Source organism: Muntiacus reevesi, chromosome 3, assembly GCF_963930625.1.
Source record: "Muntiacus reevesi chromosome 3, mMunRee1.1, whole genome shotgun sequence".
Lineage (NCBI taxonomy): Eukaryota > Metazoa > Chordata > Mammalia > Artiodactyla > Cervidae > Muntiacus > Muntiacus reevesi.
The window spans coordinates 224,398,373-224,419,343 of NC_089251.1; the positions used below are offsets into that span (position 1 = coordinate 224,398,373).

At 40.9% G+C, this 20,971-nt stretch overlaps 1 protein-coding gene across 4 annotated transcripts in view; it reads left to right on the forward strand.

The window, feature by feature from the left end:
* The first annotated feature begins 566 nt into the window (after positions 1–566).
* LYPD6B (LY6/PLAUR domain containing 6B) overlaps positions 567–20,971 on the forward strand; it is a 228,572-nt gene continuing 208,167 nt past the window's right edge. For 2 of the 4 annotated variants that reach the window (XM_065931514.1, XM_065931511.1), the window contains exon 1: positions 567–703. The gene's annotated coding sequence lies outside the window, so the exon portion shown is untranslated. The remainder of the gene's footprint in view (positions 704–20,971) is intronic. The other 2 variants (XM_065931513.1, XM_065931512.1) reach the window with 1 other exon arrangement.

Genomic DNA, 20,971 nt, shown 5'->3' on the forward strand with positions numbered 1-20,971 from the left:
TTTGTTCACCTCTTAATGATTCATCATGGACAGGAGAGTTTGCTGCCCCACCTGTGGCTTACAGTCTCCAGGGGGGGAGGACATCACTATCTGAAATGACCTTATTTATAGTTTAAAGCCATTATTTTAAAAGGGGGGAGAATCATTTGAAGTGGGGATGGGAGGGCAGAACGGTTAGAAAAGGCCTTTCTGAGCTCTTCCAGTTCTGAACTTGCCCTTGGCCCCCATCAATTTCACCCTGAGGCTCTTGGTTCTTGATATCTACAGCCCACGAGAGAAGGACTGGCCTCTCCTTTTCATGTTTAAGGGGTTCCGGCTCCCACGCTCCGTGATCCATTTCCCCAGAGGGCTAGGCTGTGTGGAAACGGGCCGGGTCCTGGCTCCCCGCCCCTCCCAAGCACTAACTGTCCCAGGTGTCACTTATTACGCGGCCGCCCGGGCCCCCCTTCCACCTCGCGGAGGATCTCCTAGGAGCCCACGTCCCGGGCTGCCGGCAGCGGGCGGGGCCCACCTGTCCCGGCCCTGCCCCGCCCCTTCCCGGGCGCCCCAGGTGGCTCGGGGCGGGGAGGAGCCGCACCCGCCCGATCCCTCCCTGCGCGGCCACACCAAGGCCGGCCCGCCGCGAGCGCGCTCTGCGCTAGGGCTGGGATCAGAGCCGGGAGCCGGGCTGGCGCGCGGAGGCCCGGCGAGCGCCGCGGCGCAGGTGAGCGGGACAGGCGCAGCGCGCTGGGGGCGGCGGGCCCCCAGCCTGGTCCCTGCGCGGCCGCGGTGGGCGATGCGGGCGCCCCTGCCCGGCGCGCCGGGGGAGCAAGGGCGCCGGGGGCGCGGCACAGCTAAGGGGTCGGGGTCGCGTCGCTGCCTGGGGGCGAACAGCTGCGAATATCTGCCCGGGACCCGGGCTGGGGTGGGCGCGGGGACAGGATCGGGGCTGCGCGGGTCTCTGAGCGGCCCAGGCGGCGCGGAGGCAGGGTTTGCAGGGCGCTGGTGGGGAGAGCAGGGGGGCCGGCTGCTGCGGAGAGCGCGGAGCTGGGCGGGGGTTCGGGCCGCGGGGGAGCCCGGAGCGAGCCCCCGCCTCTCCCTCTGCGGTGCTTCTCGGGCCCACGCAGGTGCCGCTGCTCCTTCTGCCCGGGTCTTTACTTCTGGCGCTGGTGTTGAGAATCCGACAGACACCTGGGTTAGTTACCTGCGGCTTCCAAAAAAACAGGGTGTGCGAGGCTGCTCTGACTGCAGGGGGCCGAGGTTGTCAGGGTCCATCCAGGTCTGTGTCCTGGGGCGCTGTCGGTGTTGGGGTGGAGGCGGAGGGTTGCGCTCCATCTCCCAGGCCCTGGCCATCAGAGCGATAAAGTGGGAAAAGTATAGAATTTAAATTCTAGTTACTAGCAGTATGACCTCGAGCAAGTTACTTAATTTCGCTGATTCTGTTTGCTCTGAGGTAAGAAGGGTATTATAATCATCACAACAGTGAAGTTGTAAGATATTTGTAAAATCCATAGTAGGTTGCTTGATGAGAATTCTCTCCATTTTTTTCTATATCTAGTTAATGTAACACTTTGTGCCTCCCAGAGGTTCAAATTCATTTCTGAACAGAAGAGAAACAGGAGGTTCAGATTACCCTCCTTTAGGAGGAAAGGCTGTGATGATGGTGTGTGTTTTGTTCATGCCTAGGCCTCCTCTAGGCTGTCTTAGTTCCCACCACCATCCTAGAAGCCAAGTTTTGAGAAGTGACAGCGCCCAGGTCCTGAATATAGAAGGGATGGTAACAGTTTGCTTTCAACATTATTGACTGTATTTGTCAGAATTCTTTTCTTTGGGTTGTGTTTTAGTCACTTGAAAATTGCCTTATGCTATATTGAAATTGATTGGGTCACATAAATGAAAAGGCTGAGCAGTTCTTTTTTTTTTTTTTTTTTTTAAAGGCTGAGCATTTCATCTGCTGGCATAGCTTGATCCAGGGCACACATAAGGTGGCATGGCTTTCTCTCTCTCTCGTACTTATCTTAGCTCTTTTCCCCCCTGTGTTGACTGCTTCTTAGTATGGAGTGATAAAAAGCACTAGCACCTTCAGGCTTATCTGTTCTTTTGTGGGAGGGGTGGGGGGGGGATGTCTTTCTCTTCTTCCATCTCCTCCATCCTAACAGCAGGTCTTACCGATATACTAGACTAAAACTGGGCCAAGCCATCTCCATGGACAGGGAGTGGGTTTTCACCATAAGAGTGGGTACTTAGCTCAGGTGCCACTAAGATAGACAGCTCCACCCCAGCTTCCCAGGATTGGGCAAGGATAGTTTCCAATGAGATGTCTGACTTCCAGGCAGATAAAAATAGGACCTGTTCATTGTAGAGTCTCAGCCTTTGCTCACCACCACCTAAAGGAAGTCTTTGGTAGAATGTAGACAGCCTGTGTGCCATATTCCATCTGTCAGTTGTCAAGGCTTATCCAAGGCGTGGAAGGCGTCCTGCATATTCATCCTTTGATTTCTTATTTTGTTGTTTGCTTGTTGGTTCATTCATTCATTCAGCATTTAGTAAGTGCCCAGTGTATGGCAGGGCCTCTGCCAAGGGTGAAAATGTTTGCTTTTGAGAATTTCACAGTTTAGTTGGAGAGGCAGATGTGCAGATAACAGAGTCTGTGACTGTTTAACTCTCAGGACAACCGAAGCCTTCCCAAGGAAACTGTAGTTGAGCTCTGAATGGGAGATAAGTAGAGCTGCTCTAGGAGGAAAAGTTGGAGGGACTTCCCAGGCCAAGTGGTGGGTACTCTCTGTTGTAAGTAACATTTTTAGGTTATGTGACTGTTTGCTTAAGAAGTCTAGAGGTGGGTGGTTCAAAACAGCCACAGTTTTGGGATGGCTTCTTGAAGATTCTCTAGGTTTCTGCTCTGCCACAGGGTGATTGGAGCTCCATCATGCCCTCACATGCTAACATCTAAAACAAAAAGGGACAGAGAGGGCTTGCTTCTCAGTGATTAGACAACGAAAGTCATAATTTCTCAGAAGTTCCCTATGTCGCTGGCCAGAATGGTCATATGTCCTTGCTCAACCATCAGTGGAAAAGGAGGCGAGGGTGGCCGTGATTGTCGTGGCCAAGCTGTGCCCTGGAGCTGGAGGAGGGTCACCTTCCCTGAGCACATCGGTGCCCATATCTGAAAATCAGAATTCTGTTAGCCAGGCAGAAAGTGAAACTGCCTGTTGGGCTGTTAGGTAGGCAGTCATCCGAGTCTCCCAGAGGTGGTGACAGATGATGAAAGACATGGCCTTGTGGGGAGACAGGGGAAGCTCAGGACAATAGGAGGCGTCTAGGGTGTGGCCGAGGGAGGGAAGGGGCTGAGGTTGGAGGCGCAGGTAGAGACAGGAGAACCACTCTGGGCATCACTAAGAAGCCTAAATCTCGGTCCCATCCCTCAAAGAACTTACGCTTGGAACCTGGTGAAGTGTTTGAATCTCTCATACTTTCACAGTGACGGCAGCGGTCGCTCACTCTATGGGGTAACTGGGGTGGCTTAGGGTGGAGAAGTTTAGGGAGGGGCTGAGTGTAGTTAGAAAAAGCCTCACAGCTGCTTCTGCTGTGCCTCCCACCCCCCAGCACCCTGTCATCCTCTCCTCATCCCATATTGGGGCCATCTGCTCTCAATCATGATTTTTCAGGGTTGTTACCTGTCTTCCAACTAACAGCTGGTATTTGGTGAAGATGCAGTTAGCAGTAGGTCCTGGATTAGAGAACGATTCTCCTGATGGGTCCAGTGAGTAGATACTTTATAACTCTGTTCAGTAGGAAACCAGCCTTTACTCTCCACTTCTTTTGGAGCATTTCACCTGTTTTCTTTGAAGTTTGAAGTGAGCTGCTGTTTGTTTCATTTGACATGGTGGACACGGTGGGCGTTTGGTGTTAGATTGGGCCACCAGGGTGCTGCTTCTCATGATCCTTCATCCTCAGTATCTACTTAGCATAGAACTTGGCAGAAAGATCTAGTCACTAATCCTGGAAGAAAGGAGGGAGTGGAAGGCAGCATATTTTGTTGTTTCCATCAGCAGTCCTGCCCAGGATCCCTAAGACAGTGTGAGGGGATGAAGTAGAGAGATGCCTTGGGCAGTCAATTCATTCACACATATTTGTTGAACACCCACTGTAAGGCAGACACTACTCTGGGGATAAAAAAAAGTATATGAGAAGGACAAAGTCTCTGTTCTTATGGACCTCACACTTTACTGGAATGAGATATATTTGTTTTGTCTCCTGTGTCAGGGATGAGAAGTCCTATAATGAAAAATAAGTTATGGGAAGACCGCAGCAGTAGTTGGCACCAAGCTGTGCACAGTGCTGGAACTCATCAAGGTTTAGTATCTCTCTGGTTTCCGGCAGAGAAATACGGCTTGCACAGGTATGGTGTTGGGAAAAAAGACCTTCAGGTGGAGGAAGAGGATCATATATTGAATAACTTGATCTTAAAAGAATTTCTTTCATGCAGAATTTCTTTGTTTGCTATACCTCACATTATCCCCAAAACGTGATTTTTAATGACTTACAGAACATGGTGCCAGGTGACGAAATAAGTGAAGAAATATGAGCAAAGGGAAAATAAGGGTCATTTCTTTCATCATTGTGTTCCATAATTGTTTAGATTTGGTAGCAGGGGAAGAAAGAAGTAGGGTGATTAAAAATGATTCATACGCAGGGTTTGTTATTTAAAAGGTGACAGTGTAAAGTTTTGATGTCCCAACGTTATAACTCATTTGGGTGTGTGTGAAAAGAGCTAGTTTTATTTGATAGGAAAAAATAGTCTCTTTATTAAAGTTGTGCATGCAAATTATCTTCTGAGTTCAAAGAAAATTAATAGTATTATTTTTAAGGCCAGTTTAAAGTGCCCAAAGGTTAACAGAGATCAAAAGCATAATTCCAAAATTAAAGCAATATAGTATAAAAAATTAGTGAGAAGTTGAGTTTAGTCTGATTACTAGCTGGGAAAAATATACAAATTCAAATAAAAATTTATAAAATAGAAGTGCTATGCAAAGGTAATTTTGATTACCTATTTTTATTGGATTGTTTGTTTTCTTATTGAGTTTTGAGAGTTCTTTACATAATCTGGGCTTCCCTAGTGGCTCAGATGGTAAAGAATCTGCCTGCAATGCGGGAGACCAGAGTTCAATCCCTGGGTCAGGAAGATCCCCTGGAGAACGAAATGGCAACCCACTCCAGTATTCTTGCCTGGAGAATTCAATGGACAGAGGAGCCTGATGGCTACAGTCCATTGGGTCACAAAGAGTCAGACATGACTGAGTGACTAATACTAATACTACATAATCTGGATATATATCTTGTGTCAGAAACGATTTTCAGAGACATTCTCTCATCCTGTGCTGATCTTTTTATTCCCATAACAGTGTCTTTGTTAGGGCAAAAGTTTTTAAACTTTGGTAAATCAGTTTATTAGTCTTTTCTTCTGGAAGTTTTCTACTATATTTTCTTCACAGTTCTGTGATTTACATTTAGATGTAGGATTCACTTTGGGTTAATTTTTGTGTAACATGTAAACTGTGAGTCAAGCAATTTTCTTTCATAGCATATGGAATTCTAGTTCTTTCAGCATCATTTGTTGAAAAGACTATTTTTTCCCTATTGAGTTGTCTTGATATTTTGTTGATAATCAGTAAGGTATAATCAAAGGTTTATTTTTGGATTACCAGTTTTATGCCATTGATCTTAATACCTCCTTTATACCACCACTACACTGTCTTGATACTGTGACTTTATAATAAATTTTGAAAGCAGGTAGTATAAGTCCTCTGATTTTATTCCTTTTCAAACTCATTACGGCTCTCCTAGTTCCTTTGCGTTTTCACGTAAGATGTAGAGATCTACAAAAAATCCTGCTGGGATTTTGAGTGGCATTGCATTATATCTGTAGATTCATTTAGGAGGACATCTTTAGAATATTGAGTGTTCCAGTTCATGAACACAGTATGGCCTATCTCTTTATTTCTGTTTCTATTTTTCTATCAGCATTCAGTAGTTTTCAGGATATAGATCTTTCACATGTTTTGTTAGATTTATACTTAAGTGTTTCACTTTTGGTATTGTTTTTGTTGCTCATATACAGAAATACAGTAGATTTTTGTATGTTGACATTGTATTCTGTTACCTTGCTAAAGTCAATTATTGTTGTAGGAGGTTTATTTGTAAATTCTTTGGGATTTTTTACATATGAAGTCATATCATCTGTGAATAAAGACAGCTTTATTTCTTCCTTTCCAGTCTGGTTGCCTTTTATTTCTTTTTCTTGAGTTAATGAACTGACTAAGAATTCTAGTTGAATGTTGAGTAGGAGTGATGAGAGAGAATATCCTTGTTTTGTTTCTTATAATAAGGGTGAAGTAAATTTTCATAATGAAATATGGTGTTAGCTGAGTTTTCCACCTGAGGTTAAGGAATTTCCCTTTTATTCTAGTTTACTGAGTTTTTATTATGGATGGATTTTGAATTTTGTTGAATACCTTTTTTCCCAACTGTTGACAGGATCATGTGATTTATTCATATTCACTATGGTGAGTTACACTGATTACTTTTCAACTGTTGAAACAGCTTTGTGTTCCTAGGATAAATCCTACTTGATTGTGATGTATTTTTGGAAGAGACACTGTAGGACTGCTGTTATTTCTTCCTTCCGTGTTTGGTAGAATTTATTAGTGAAACCATCTTGGCCTAGAGTTTTCTCTGATGGAAGATTTTTAAACTACAAATTTAACTTCTTTAGTAGATATAGGACAATTCTGGCTACTCAGTTTTTCTTGATAAGTTTCAATAGTTTTTATTTTCCAAGGAATTGGTCTTCTTCACCTAAGTTGTCAAATTTATGGATATAGAATTGTTTGTGGTATTCTTCTATTATCCATTTAATGTCTTTGGGGTCTGTAGTGATGTTCCCCATTTCATTTCTGATATTGGTAATTTGTGTCTTCAATAATTTTCTTAGTCTGTCTAGAAGTTTATCAACTTTATTGATCTTTCAAATATCCAGACTTTTATTTCATTGATTTTGTATCTTTTTCTGTTTTCTTTTTTTCCTCCAAGCTTATTTATTTTTAATTGAAGGAAATTTTATTTTCAATTTTATTGATTTCTCTTCTAGCTTATTTCCTTCCTTCACCTTGCTTTGAATTTAATTTATACTCCTATTTTCTTAAGGGGTAGGCTCTTATTACTGATCTGAGACTTTTCCTCTCTTTTAATATAAGCATTTAGTGGTATAAATTTCCTTTTAACCACTGCTCGCTCTAGCTGCATTCCACAATTTTGATATGTGTATTTTTATTTAAGTTAAAATATTTAAAAATTTTATTTGAGAGTTCCTCTTGACTCATGTGTTATTTTAAAGTATGTCATTTAATTTTCAAGTACTTGGGAATTTTCCCAAAGTCTTCCTGTTACTGATTTCTAGTTTAATTCTATTATTATCTCATAATATAATTTGTGTGGTTTTTATTCTAAGTTTGTTCACATTATTTTATGACCCACAATATGGTTTATGGTGAACGTTCAATTGAAAATAATCTGCATTCTTATTGCTGGTTAGAATATTTGGGAAGTATTAAGTTGTCTGATAAGATTATTCAGGTATCTTATGTCCTTATTGACTGTCTACTACTTTTATCGATAAGAGAAGCATGTTAGAATCTCCAACTACAGTTGTGGATTTTAAAATTTCTTTCAGTTCTATCACTTTTTGATTCATATATCTTGACCATTTGTTCTTAAGTGCAACTTTAATAATATAATAGCCAGTTATTTTACCAGTGAAAGCAAGTTTTATTCAGAAATAGCCTGAGGAATTGCAATTCAGGATATGTGAACTATGGTGGGTCATATGCAAATACAAAGAACATGGAAAGGGAACTTGCTTTTATAGGAAAAAGCAGAAACTTGGAAGGGGCTGTAATTACCAAAGAATTTTTTTGTTGTAAGCTGAGAGTCCGTTGTACGGAGGCTTCTCATTGGTTGTATTGCTATAGTCCCTGACTGGGCTGTCCTCCAGAGCAAAGTTTTCTTGTCTCTGCTGTATAGTAGTCAACACCTTCCTGTTTGGGGTTAATTTATGATGCATGGTAGGGAGTGAGAGTTCCCCTACAGGTCTGTCTCAACTCCAGTTTTAGCTGTGCATGCTAAGTATCTTTGTGACCGCATGAACTGTAACCTACTAGGCTTCTCTATCCATGGGATTTCCCAGGCAAGAATACTGGAGTGGGTTGCCATGCCCTCCTTCAGGGAATCTTCCCCACCCAGAGATTGAACCTGCATCTCTTATGTCTCCTGCATTGGCAGGTGGTTTCTTTACCTCTGGTGCCCCCTGGGAAGTCAGGTTTCTTTAATTCCATAGTGGAAACACTCTTAGGATTATGTCCTCTTAGAAAAGTGATCCTGTTCTCATTATGTAATATTCCTCTTCATTCATGTTATAACTCCTTGTTCTGGGATCTACTTTGGGTGTTGATAATATAGCTACTCCTGCTTTCTTTTGCTTAGTGTTTGCATCCATATCTTTTCATGTTCTTTTTTTTTTAATTTATTTTTTATTTGGAGGAAAACTGCTTTACAGTGTTATGTTGGTTTCTGCCATACAACAACGCGAATCAGCTGTAATTATACACGTATGCTTCTTGGTCCCCCTTCGCCTCCCCACCTCCCTGGCCCTGTCCACACCTCTAGGTCATCACAGGGCACTAGGCTGGGCTCCCTGTGTTATAAGACAACTTCTTACCAGCTATCTATTTTACACATGGTAGTGTGTATGTATATATATCCATGCTACTTTTTCTATTTGTTCCACTCTCTCCTTCCCCTACTGTGTCCACAAATCCACTCTCTATATCTGCATCTCCACTCCTTTCCTGCAAGTAGATTAATCAATGCCATTTTCTAGATACCATATATTAATATATGTGCTAATATATGATATTTGTTTTTCTCTTTCTGACTTACTTCATTCTGAATAACAAACTCTAGGTTCATCCACCTTACTATAACTGCCTCAAATTCATTCTTTTTTTTATGGCTGAGTAATATTCCATTGTATATATGAGCATTATCTTCATCCATTCATCTGTCAATGGACATCTAGGTTGCTTCCTTGATGTTCTTTTAATTTTAACCTGCCTATGTCTGTTGGATCTTCCTTTTTAAATGAATTTAACAGTATCTATCTTTTAGTTGGTGTGTTAGACTCTTCATATTTACTGTGGTGTTAATATGGCTTAATTAAAAACTTACCACCTTGTTAGTTATTTTTCCATTTGTTCCATTTTTCCCTATAACTTGAGCATTTATGTTTCTCTTTTAGCTCTACTTCTTTTTTATGCTGCTTTAACATTTTTAGTGATTGCTTTGGAGTGTTTATATTTGTATATCCTTAATTAGAGTCTACTTTCAAGTAATATTACACTCTTTCACATGTAGTCTAAGGACCTTGCAGCAGTATATTCTGAATCCTTCTTTTCCATCCTTTGTGCTATTATCATCATCATTTTTCTTCTATGTGTGCTGTAAGCAAAACATTGCTACTATTTTTGCTTTAGACTGGGGGTCAGCAACCTTTTTTGTAAAGATCCAGAAAGTAAATATATTGCTCTGAGGTCATATCTGGTCCCTATTCTCTGTTCTTCTTTTCTTCTTGAATAACACTTTGAAAATATAAAAATCATTCTTTGCTCATAGGTCATACTAAAACAGACTTTGGTTGCCATTTCCTTTTCCAGGGGCTCTCCCCAACCCGGGGATCAAATCTACATCTCCTGTGTCTCTGGCACTGGCAGGTGGGTTTGTTATCTCTGAGCTACCAGGGAATCCCTAAAATAGACTTTGGGCTGGGTTTGGTTTGCAGGTTGTAGTTTTCTGACTCTTGCTTAAAACATTCAGTTACCTTTTATAGCAGTTAAAAATAAAGAAGAATTGTATTTGACTTTTGTTTATTCTATTTCTAGCACTTTAAAATAGATCCAAGTTTCTGTCTGACATCATACTCCTTCTGCTTATAAAACCTCAGTATTTATTGTAGTGTAGGTCTCTTGGCAATGAATTCTCTCAATTTCTGTTGGCCTATTGCAGTTATTTCTTGTTCATTTCGGAAAGATATTTTCCCTAGGTAAAGAATTCTGGGTTGACACTTTTTATACCTTTCAGCACTTCGAAGATGTTGCTTCATTTTCTTACCTGCATACCTTCTGACAAGGTGTCTTCTGTAATTCTTGTCTTTGTTCCTTTGTATATAATGTTTCATTCTCCCCCGCTGCATTTGAGATTTTGTTTTGTCTTTAGTTGTCAGCTGCTTTAATACAGTATGCCTCTGTGTGTGTATGTATGCGCATGCATGCACATGCTTGGTATTTATCCTCCATAGTGTTTTTGAGCTGCTTGTTTCTGTGGTTTTGTATCTGTCATTAATTTTAGAAAATTCTCAGCAATTATTTCTTCAAATATTTCTTCTTCTTTCTCCTTCTGAAATTTTGACTACACCTACATTAGGACTTTTGGTATTAGTCCACAGCTATTGGGCACTTTGTCTTGTTTCTACTGTTGAGAGCATTCTTCATTTCTGGTACTGTGTTTAGCATTTCAAGCATTTCCATTTGATTATTTCTTACAGTTTCTGTGTTAAAATTATACATTTGATCTTTCATGTTGTCTACCCTCTTTTCCATTAGAATCTTTGACCATTGATTATGGTTATTTTAAATTTGGTGTGTCTGAGAAAAAGAGACACAGATGTATAAAACAGACTTTTGGGGTCTATGGGAGAAGGCGAGGGTGGAATGATCTGAGAGAACAGCATCGAAACATGTATATTATCAAGTGTGAAACAGATCGCCAGCCCAGGTTGGATGCATGAGACAAGTGCTCAGGGCTGGTGCACTGGGATGACCCAGAGGGATGGGATGGGGAGGGAGGTGGGAAGGGGGTTCAGGATGGGGAACACATGTAAATCCATGGCTGATTCATGTCAATGTATGGCAAAAACCACGACAATATTGTAAAGTAATTAGCCTCCAACTAATAAAAATAATTGGAAAAATAAAATAAATAAATTTGATGTGTCTGATAACTTCCCCATCTGGTTGGGAGTTGACTGGATTCGAAATTTGTTGTGGGTGCACTTCTCCTCAATGCCCCACAGACTCCAGCTTCCTCTAGTGACACCTTGAGTTTAGAGTTGGGGCTGGTTTGCTGCAGGGCTTGTCTCACTGTTTCAGCATCAGCCTCAGGTCTTCCTTGTGCCCTGTGTCTCAGAGCGTTCCCTGTCTATGCTCTTTCATCTCCCTCAGTAGGTCCCCATTGGTATTTGGTACTTGTGTCCAGGTGCATCTGCCTCGGGTAAGCAAGTGCTCGTCCTATCTCCTTCTTCAGGTGCCTGGTTCTCAGGTTCTGGGCTAGTTTGTTGCCCTGTGACCTCAGCTGTCTAATAGACTCAAGAGATTCGTGAACTTGCAGTTTATCTGTTTTATTTGTAAGCATTGGAATAATGCTCTTTTCAGCTTTCTGTACCTGGAGAAGAATCTAAACCCTTGATTTGATATTTTCTGTCCAATTTTTTTTATGATCTTCATATACAATCCTGGTGCTGTTTTCCCTTCCTCTGTGCTTTATTAAATGTCATTTTTACATTTTACACATATAAATCAGTGGTTTGCAACTTTTACCCAGGGAACGTGACACAAAATACAAATCTTGGGCCCCAGTGTTTTAGTTGAGATATATTGGGATCCAAGTGTGGGTGTCTTTTACAAGTTCCCCAGGTGATTCTGTTGTACACCTAGGCTGAGAGCCCTCAGTCCAAGTACCATTTACAATGTTTCCTTTCACAGAGGTACTGTTGCAATAAAAATAACCAAATGAAATGTCACCTCTGTGACTTCATGGAGTCGTTTCCCTTCTAATTGTTCCTTCAGTGGTAATTAAGGGCCTGTGGTCTAGACCTGACAGTCTCATACATGGGGCGGATACTTAGAATTCTTCACATTTAACTTTCCACCAATGTGAATATCCTCCTTGACAATCTATTCACATTTAACTTTCCACCAATGTGAATATCCTCCTTGACAATCTATGGCTTTGGCGCTGCTTGGAGTCTTGCAGAGGCTGGAAGCTGTCTGCCATTCGCAATAATAAACCCTCTTGTGAGGCAGTTTCACTTGTTTGAGGTGTTTTCCTTCTTTTGAAATGGGTCTTTCTAATAATATTTGTCTAATTCAGACTTTGCAAACTGTTAAGAAATCCATTTGTGTGACCCAGTGCACATACCTGTGTGTACACACATGCACACTCACCTTTATGACAAGCATTTTATGAAGCAGCACTTACTGCAAGTGTTCTACCTCTAAATTGACCTCATGGCCCCACTATGGGCTGTTTCTTGTAGTATGAAAAATGCTTACTGAGCCCGTCTTCCATTAGACAAGCTTCCAAAACTTCCATGACCACTCTTCTGGCTCCCCAAGAATTTTCATGTGCCTGGTGCAGTACTGGCTCTCTCAGCTGTGTTCAGCTTCCTCACTGCCCTGGCCAGGGTCCCACACTAGGTGGACTTCAGTGTGTGGTGTCCTCTGCAAATGAATGGCCTTGTTCAAAGGTCAGGGCCGTGCAAGTGGCAGATCAGTTCAGAGTAGAGAAGGTCCCTTGTTGTTACATAGATAGCATTTCACTCCCATGGCTCAAATTCAGTGGGATGTAAATTGAAGCCATCTCTTGAGGAACGTTGTTGATGGCTTTTCTTTGGAGCTTATCCAAAGCTCTTCCTTTTTTTTGTTTCATGTTAATTACATGTTATTCTACATATGGGTCTTTAATTTCCAAGAGACTGTGCACTCCTTAGATATCAAGAAGAATATTTCCTTCTTTTTCTACATAGTGAGCAGCGCACAAAATTTCATTTGTTCAGTTATTCTTAGAAAACTGTGTTCCCAGTCAAGAAATTTTGGCCTTTAGCACTATTGCTTTGGTCACAATTATGCTACCAATTTTATCTTAACTTACCAAGGGGGCTGTGGACAAAGTGGGAATTAGATGAACTTGTCGCCTTGGTACTCATGCACGAGACACTGTAGCAAGTCTTGGGTGAGATGCCCAATATGTCACAGCCTACAGCCTGACTGGGGCCACATGCCATGCATGATGTGTCAGTGAGCTGTGTAGGGCTATGTTCTCTTGGAAGTCACACTACTGGTCAGGAAAGTCTTGATTTTGACCTTGAAGATAAGCATCAGGCATATGGAATGGACAGTATTTAGGGGTGGGGAGGATTTGGAGGAAGAAGAACACTATGTTAATAGTCTCCCAAATTCTATAACATCTTAGCTCTCTCATGGGGTGACTTGGATCTGTAGGATCTGGGAGAAACTGTAGGTAAGATACAGAGGGAAATCTAATTTACATTGTTTCTGTACAAAGGATAGACAGCAACAGAAGGTAACAGGTTCAACTTCCCTCACCCTCTTCCCCAGTGTCTGAATCCTCAGGGACACTGACGTTGACAGATGTAGTGTGGAGGGGCTTCTTGTGTTCATCTTTCCAGGGGCCACCTCAGGCCTGGTAGTTCAGCTCTGCCACTCTGTGGCTTCCATCAGCTTTTGGAGCAAGCATCCATGGCCACTGACCTAATTTTTTTCTACTTTGTCTTCTCAGAGGGCTCTTAAATATTTTATTAAGAAACGTACATTCTTAAAGTACATCACATGTACCACTGTTTGTGATCCACTGCACCCATGAGACAATCTTATGAGTATTCTTGTGAAAGTGACACCATCAGCATACTGCCTAAAAGTTGGATATTCATCACTGATGCCTTATTGAAAACATCTCATTCATCTTGAGTCTATTTTGCTATGGGATGGGAGTACATTATGAAGAAACAGGCACTGTTTGTGTGGTATTTGTCCCTTAGTGAGCAGTGAGAAGTTCAGTTCTTAAGCAACCATAGGAGTCATTAGAACAAAGTGTATATCATACATTTCTCCTAGAATCCAGTGCCAAGATGGTAGTTTATATCCTGGGAAGAACTGATAAATCAAGCAGTGGAGACTTATATAAGTCTTCATTTCTCTCTGTGCCTTGGCAGTCAGGAGGCCTAGAGCTAAATGTGAAAATACTCAACCATCATGATAATTTTATTTCAAGTTCTCAGGACAAAAATTTCCTTTATTAAATCGTATTTCATCTTTTTAAAAACAGTAACTTTTTTTTCTTATTACCCCAGTCATACATGTTCATTATAGAAAATGTGGAAAATAGCAGATTTACCTCCCTCATCAGATATTTTTCTGCCCTATAGTAGCTGACTTTGTTTTAATCTTTTTCATTTTTGCTAAGCATATGTGTGTCTGTATTTTTTTCTTAAAAAATGAAATGATACCTCTTGGTGGTGGTTTCATTGCTAAGTCATGTCCGACTCTTGCCATCCCATGGCCTGTAACCCACAAGGCTCCTCTGTCTATAGGATTTTCCAGGCAAGTATTTTGGAGTGGTTGCCATTCCCTTCTCCAGGGGATCTTCCTGATCCAGGGATTGAACCCGGGTCTCCTGTACTGCAGGCAGATCCTTTACCAACTGAACTACCAGTGAAGCCCAAGCATATGTGTGTATGTATTTTTCCCCTAAAAAATGAAATGATCCCTCTTACACTGTATTAAACCTTTAAAAAATGTAACCTTTGTGAACAGCTTCCATGTCCTTAAATACTCCTGCTTAGCCTTATTTTTAACAGCTGGTATAATACTCCACCATAAGGCCACATCTTGGACTTTTAGCTTGAATTTAGCCTTCTACTCTCATAAACAACTCTTTCATGTATGTTCTTGTAGGTAAACCTCTGAGCATATCCACAATTATGTCCATATGATATTTTCAAGAAATGACATGGTTGCTTAAAGGGCTGTAATATTCTTAAGGCTTTAGATATGTATTTCCATATTGTTGTCCAGAAAGCATGAGCTAATCACCTAAAATTTGAGAGTGCCTCTTGCAGTTCCAAGGTGATGATTTTTCAGAATTTGTCAGGAGGCAGGATTCTGGCTATGGCCACATGAAGAGGTTGCACATCTTCTTCCCCAGAAAGCAACTCTACATCTGGACAAAATTAGCAGAAATAGCCATTCTCATCCCTCTGGTACCCATCCATCACACCACATCCATCTGCGAAGCTGCCCCGACCTGTGGTGCAGAGGCGTTGTCTCAGCAGGGGAGGGCCGCCCTTTGCTGCCCAGATCAGAGGGACTTGCTCCATCTGTGGTGGGCGATGCCTGCTCCCACTGAGGGTTTCTTCAGATCCCTTCTCCCTGTGAGTTTACTTTGAATCTTAAAAAAAAAAAAAACAAACAAAAAAAAACCAACAGTATTCTTTTATCTAAACATTTTTATTTATTACCGGAAAAGTGGAAAATAAACACAAAGAAATGTAAAAGCATCTCTAAGGCCTCTTGGTGTGTATTCTTCTGTATCGACTCATTTCAGTGAAACTTTCTGCAGTGAAGGAAATGTTCTATACCGTCTAGTACAGTAGCCACTGTTGCCGTGTGCTTACTGAGCCCCTGATGTGGCCAGTATAACTGAGGATCTGGATTCTTAATTTTTGTTAATTTTATGAATTTAAATATCCACATGGGCTAGTGACTATAGTTTGGGCTGCCTAGTTCTATTATTTCTATAATATGGAGGCATGAATACATACATATATAGTTTAAAAGCTGGAATCAAGATTGCAGGGAGACATATCAACAGCCTCAGATATGCAGATGATACCACTCTAATGGCAGGAAGTGAAGAGAAACTAAAGAACCTGTTGATGAGGGTGAAGGAGGAGAGTGGAAAAAACTGGCTTAAAATTCAGTATTAAAAAATTAAGATCATGGCATCCAGCCCCATCACTTCATGTCTAATAGAAGGGGAAAAGGTGGAAGCAGTGACATATTTCCTCTTCTTGCCCTCTAAAATCACTGCAGATGGTGACTGCGGCCATGGAATTAGAAGATGATTGCTTCTTATCAGGAAAGCTGTGACAAACCTAGACAGTGTGTTTAAAAACAAAGGCATCACTTTGATGACAAAGGTCCATATAGTCAAGGCTGTGGTCTTTCCAGCAGTCAGTACGGATGTGAGAGTTGGACTATAAAGAAGGCAGAGTGCAGGAGAGTTGAGGCTTTTGAATTACGGTGCTGGAGAAGACTTTGAGAGTCCTTTGGGCTGCAAGGAGATAAAACTAGTTGATCTTAAAGGAGATCAACCCTGAAAACTCACTGGAAGGACTGATGCTGAAGCTTCAGTACTTTAGCCACTTGATGCAAAGAGCTGACTCATTGGAAAAGACCCTGATGCTGAGAAAGATTGAAGGCAGAGGAGGGCGATAGAGGATGAGATGTTTGGATGGCATCACTGACTCAATGGACATGAGTTTGAGCAAACTGAAGGAGATTTTGAAGGACAGGAAATCCTGCAATGCTGCAGTCCATAGAGTCATGAAGAGCTGGACATGACTTGGTGACTGAACCACAGCAGCAGCAGCTACATAGTTTAAAAAAAACAAAAATACCATCATACTTCATATTGTATTTTGCATCCCTCTTTTTTCAGTTAACAGTTTATCAATAAATATCGTTTTCACAGGTGACTCCTTAAACTGAATGAATGTGCCATAGTTGGCTTAACAAAATCTCTGTTGTGCCTTCAGGATATTTCCAGTAATTTGACACTGTAAACAACATTACAGATAAACCTTAGAGCTAAAGTTGTGACTTCATAATTATTTATGGAGGATAAATTCTTAGAATTTATCAGGTAAATTTTGATACTCTTTTCCAGACCCCTCTTCTAAGAAATTCTGCCAGTGAGCATTCTCACCAGCATGAAAATATGGGAAAATATCTCACTGTTATTACTGTTAATTGTAAATTGAGATAAATACATGTGCCATAAAATCCACCGTTTTAAAATATATACAGTCATAAAAAGAATGAAGTACTGGTTTATGAACCTTAAATCTTGAAGACATTATGCTAAGAAAGTTAGACACAAAAGGCTGCATATTTATTGTTCTGTCGCTCACTAGTGTCCAACTCTGTGACCCCTTGGACTGCAGCATGTGGTTTTTAATACATTCACAGAGTTGTGCAGCCATCACCACTATCTAATTCCTGTATGTTTCTAAGACTCCACAAAGACATCTCATACCTATTAAAAATCACTCCCCATTCCCTCCATCCCTCAGCCCCTGGAAATCTCTGATCTACTCTCTAGCATATGGATTTGCATATTCTGGACATTTCATATAAATGGAATCATCCAACTCAATATTCAGAAAACTAAAATCATGGCGTCTGGTCCCATCGCTTCATGGCAAATAGATGGGGAAACAACGGAAGCAGTGACAGACTTTATTTTCTTGGGCTCCAAAATCACTGCAGATGGTGACTGCAGCCATGAAATTAAAAGATGTTTGCTCCTTGGAAGAAAAGCTATGACCAACCTAGACAGCATATTAAATAGCAGAGAGATTACTTTGCTGACAAAGGTCCATTTAGTCAAAGCTATGGTTTTTTCAGTAGTCATGTATGGATGTGAGAGTCAGACCATAAAGAAGGCTGAGCACTGAAGAACTGATGCTTTTGAACTGTGGTGTTGGAGAAGACTCTTGGGAGTCCCTTGGACTATAAGGAGATCAAATCAGTCAATCCTCAAGGAAACCAGTCCTGAATATTGACTGATGCTGAAGCCGTAATAGTTTGGCCACCTGATGTGAAGAGCTGACTCATTTGAAAAGACCCTGATGCTGGGAAAAATTGAAGGTGGGAGGAGAAGGGGACGACAGAGGATGAAATGGTTGGATGGCATCACTGACTCAATGGCCATGAATTTGAGCAAACCCCGGGAGATGGTAAAGGACAGGGAAATCTGGCATGCTGCAGTCCAAGGGGTCACAGAGTTGGACACTACTGAGCGACAGAACAATAAATATGCAGCCTTTTGTGTCTAACTTTCTTAGCATAATGTCTTCAAGATTTAAGGTTCATAAACCAGTACTTCATTCTTTTTATGACTGTAAAATATTCTATTGCATGGATAGACCATGTTTTGTGTATTCATTCATCTTGATGGAGATTTGGGTTGTTTTCATTTTTTTTTTCACTATTGTAAATAATGCTTCTACGAACATCCATGTACAGATTTTTGTGTGGACATGTTTTCATTTTTTTGGATATATGCCTAGGAGTGGAACTGCTGGATTATGTGGTTAAGTCTATATTTGACTGTTTGAGGAACTGCCAGACTGTATCCAAAGCAGCTGTCATTTTGCATTCCCACCAGCAATGTGTGATGGTTCCAACTTCTTTTTTTTTTTTTTTTTTTTTGGTTCTAACTTCTTTACATCCTCCTCCACACTTTTTATTGTCCATGTTTTTGCTTATAGCCATCTTAGTGCATGTGAAGTAGTATCTCTTTCTGGTTTCAATTTGCATTTTTTCTGCTAATGATGTTGAGTATCTTTTATGTGCTTATTGGCCATTTATTTATCTTCTTTGAAGAAATGTTTATTGAGATAACTTTGCCACATTTATTTGGGTTATTTGTCTTTTTATTTTAGAGTTGAGAGAGGTCTTTATATATTCTGGATACCATACCCCATCAGATGTATGATTTACAAATATTTTCTCTCCTTCTGTAGGTTATCTTTTCATTTCCTTGCTAATATACTTTGAAACACAAAAGTTTTAATTTTTATAACATCCTATTTATGTTTTGTTTTCCATTATGCTTTTGTTGTCATATCTAAGAAACTACTGCCTAATCCGAAATCACAAAAATTTACTTCTAATAGTTTTATAATTTTAGCTTTTCCATTTAGATATTTGACCTGCTGTTATTCAGTCAGTAAGTTGTGTCTGACTCTTTGTGACCCCATGGACTGTAGCCTATCAGCCTCCTCTGTCCTCCACTATATCCCAGAGTTTGCTCAAATTCATGTCCATTAAGTTGGTGATGCTATCTAACCATCCCATCTTCTGTTGCCCCCTTCTCCTTTTGCCTTCAATTTTCTCAGCATCAGGGTCTTTTCTAATGAGTTAGCTCCTTGCATCAGGTGGCAAAGACTTTAGAACTTCAGCATCAGTGCTTCCAATGAATATTCAGGGTTGATTTCCTTTAGGATTGATTTGGTTTGATCTTCTTGCAGTCCAAGGGACTCTCAAGAGTCTTCTCTAACACCACAGTTCAAAAGCATCAGTTCTTTGGTGCTTACCCTCCTTATGACCCAGCTTTCACATCTGTATGTGACTACTGGAAAAACCATACCTTTGACTAGACAGATCTTTGTCAGCAAATTGATGTCTCTGCTTTATAATGTGCTGTCTAGGTTTGTCATAGCTTTTCTTCCATGGAGCAAGTGTCTTTAATTTTATGTTTGCAGTCACCATCTGCCATGATTTGGGAGCCCAAGAAAATAAAATCTGTCACTACTTCCACTGTTTCCTCTTCTATTTGCCAAGAAGTGATGGGACCAGATGCCATGATCTTAGTTTTTTAAATATTGAGTTATAAGCCAGCTTTTTAACTCTCCTCTTTCACCTTCATCAAGAGGCTCTTTATTTCCTCTTCACTTTCTGCCATTAGCGTGGTATCATCTACATATCTGAGATTGATGATATTTCTCCTGACAACCTTGCTTCCAGCTTGTGATTCATCCTGCCTGGGATTTCACTTGATGTACTCTGTATATAAGTTAAATAATCAGGTTGACAAAATACAGCCTTGTACTCCTTTCCCAATTTTGAAAGAGTCCATTGTTCCATGTCTAGTTCTTACTGTTCCTTCTTGACCAGCGTATACAGGTTTCTCAGGAGACAGGTAAGGTTGTCTGGTATTCCCATCTCTTTGCAAATTTGCCACAGTTTGTTGTGAACCACACAGTCAAAAGCTTTAGTGTAGTCAATGAAGCCAAGATAGATGTTTTTCTGGAATTCGCTTGCTTTCTAAATGATCCAGTGAATCTTGGCAATTTGATCCTGGTTCTCCTGCCTCTTTAAAGCCCAGATTATACATTTGAAAGTTCTTGATTCACGTACTGCTGAATCCTGACTTGAATAATTTTGAGCATTACCTTACTAGCATATGAAACGAGCACAATTGTATAAAACTTGAACAATTTTTGGCATTGCCCTCCTTTGAGATTGGAATGAAAAACTGACCTTTTCCAGTCCTGTGGCCACTGCTGAGTTTTCCAAATTTGCTGGTGTATTGAGTGCAGCACTTTAATGGCTTTGTCTTTTAGGAATTGAATAGCTCAGCTGGAATAATTAAGCTGGAATTCCACCCCTTCCATTAGCTTTGTTTGAGGTAATGCGTCCTAAGGTCCACTAGCCTTCACACTCCAAGATGTCTGGCTCTAGGTGAGTGACCACACCATCGTGTTATCGGGTCATTAAGACCTTTCTCATATAGTTTTTCTGTGTATTCTTGCCACTTTTACTTAATCTCTTCTGCTTCTGTTAGGTTGTTACCATTTCTGTCCTTTATTGTGCCCATCCTTGCATGAATATCTCCTTGATATCTCCAATTTTCTCAAAAAGATCTCTAGTCTTTCTGATTCTATTGTTTTCCTCTATTTCTTTGCATGTTCATTGAAGGCCTGCTTATGTCTCCTTGCTATTCTCTGGAACTTTGCATTCAGTTGGGCATATTTTCCTCTTTCTCCCTTGCCTTTTGGGTTTCTTCTTTTCTCAGCTATTAAGCCTCCTCAGACAACCACTTTGGCTTCTTGCATTTCTTTTTGTTTGGGATGGTTTTGGTCACTTCCTCCTATATGTGTTATGAACCTCTGTCCATAGTTCTTCAGGTACTTTGTCTACCATATCTAATCCCTTGCTTGAATCTATTCATCACTTCCACTGTATAATCATAAGGGATTTGGTTTAGGTCATACCTGAATGGCCTAGTGGTTTTCCTT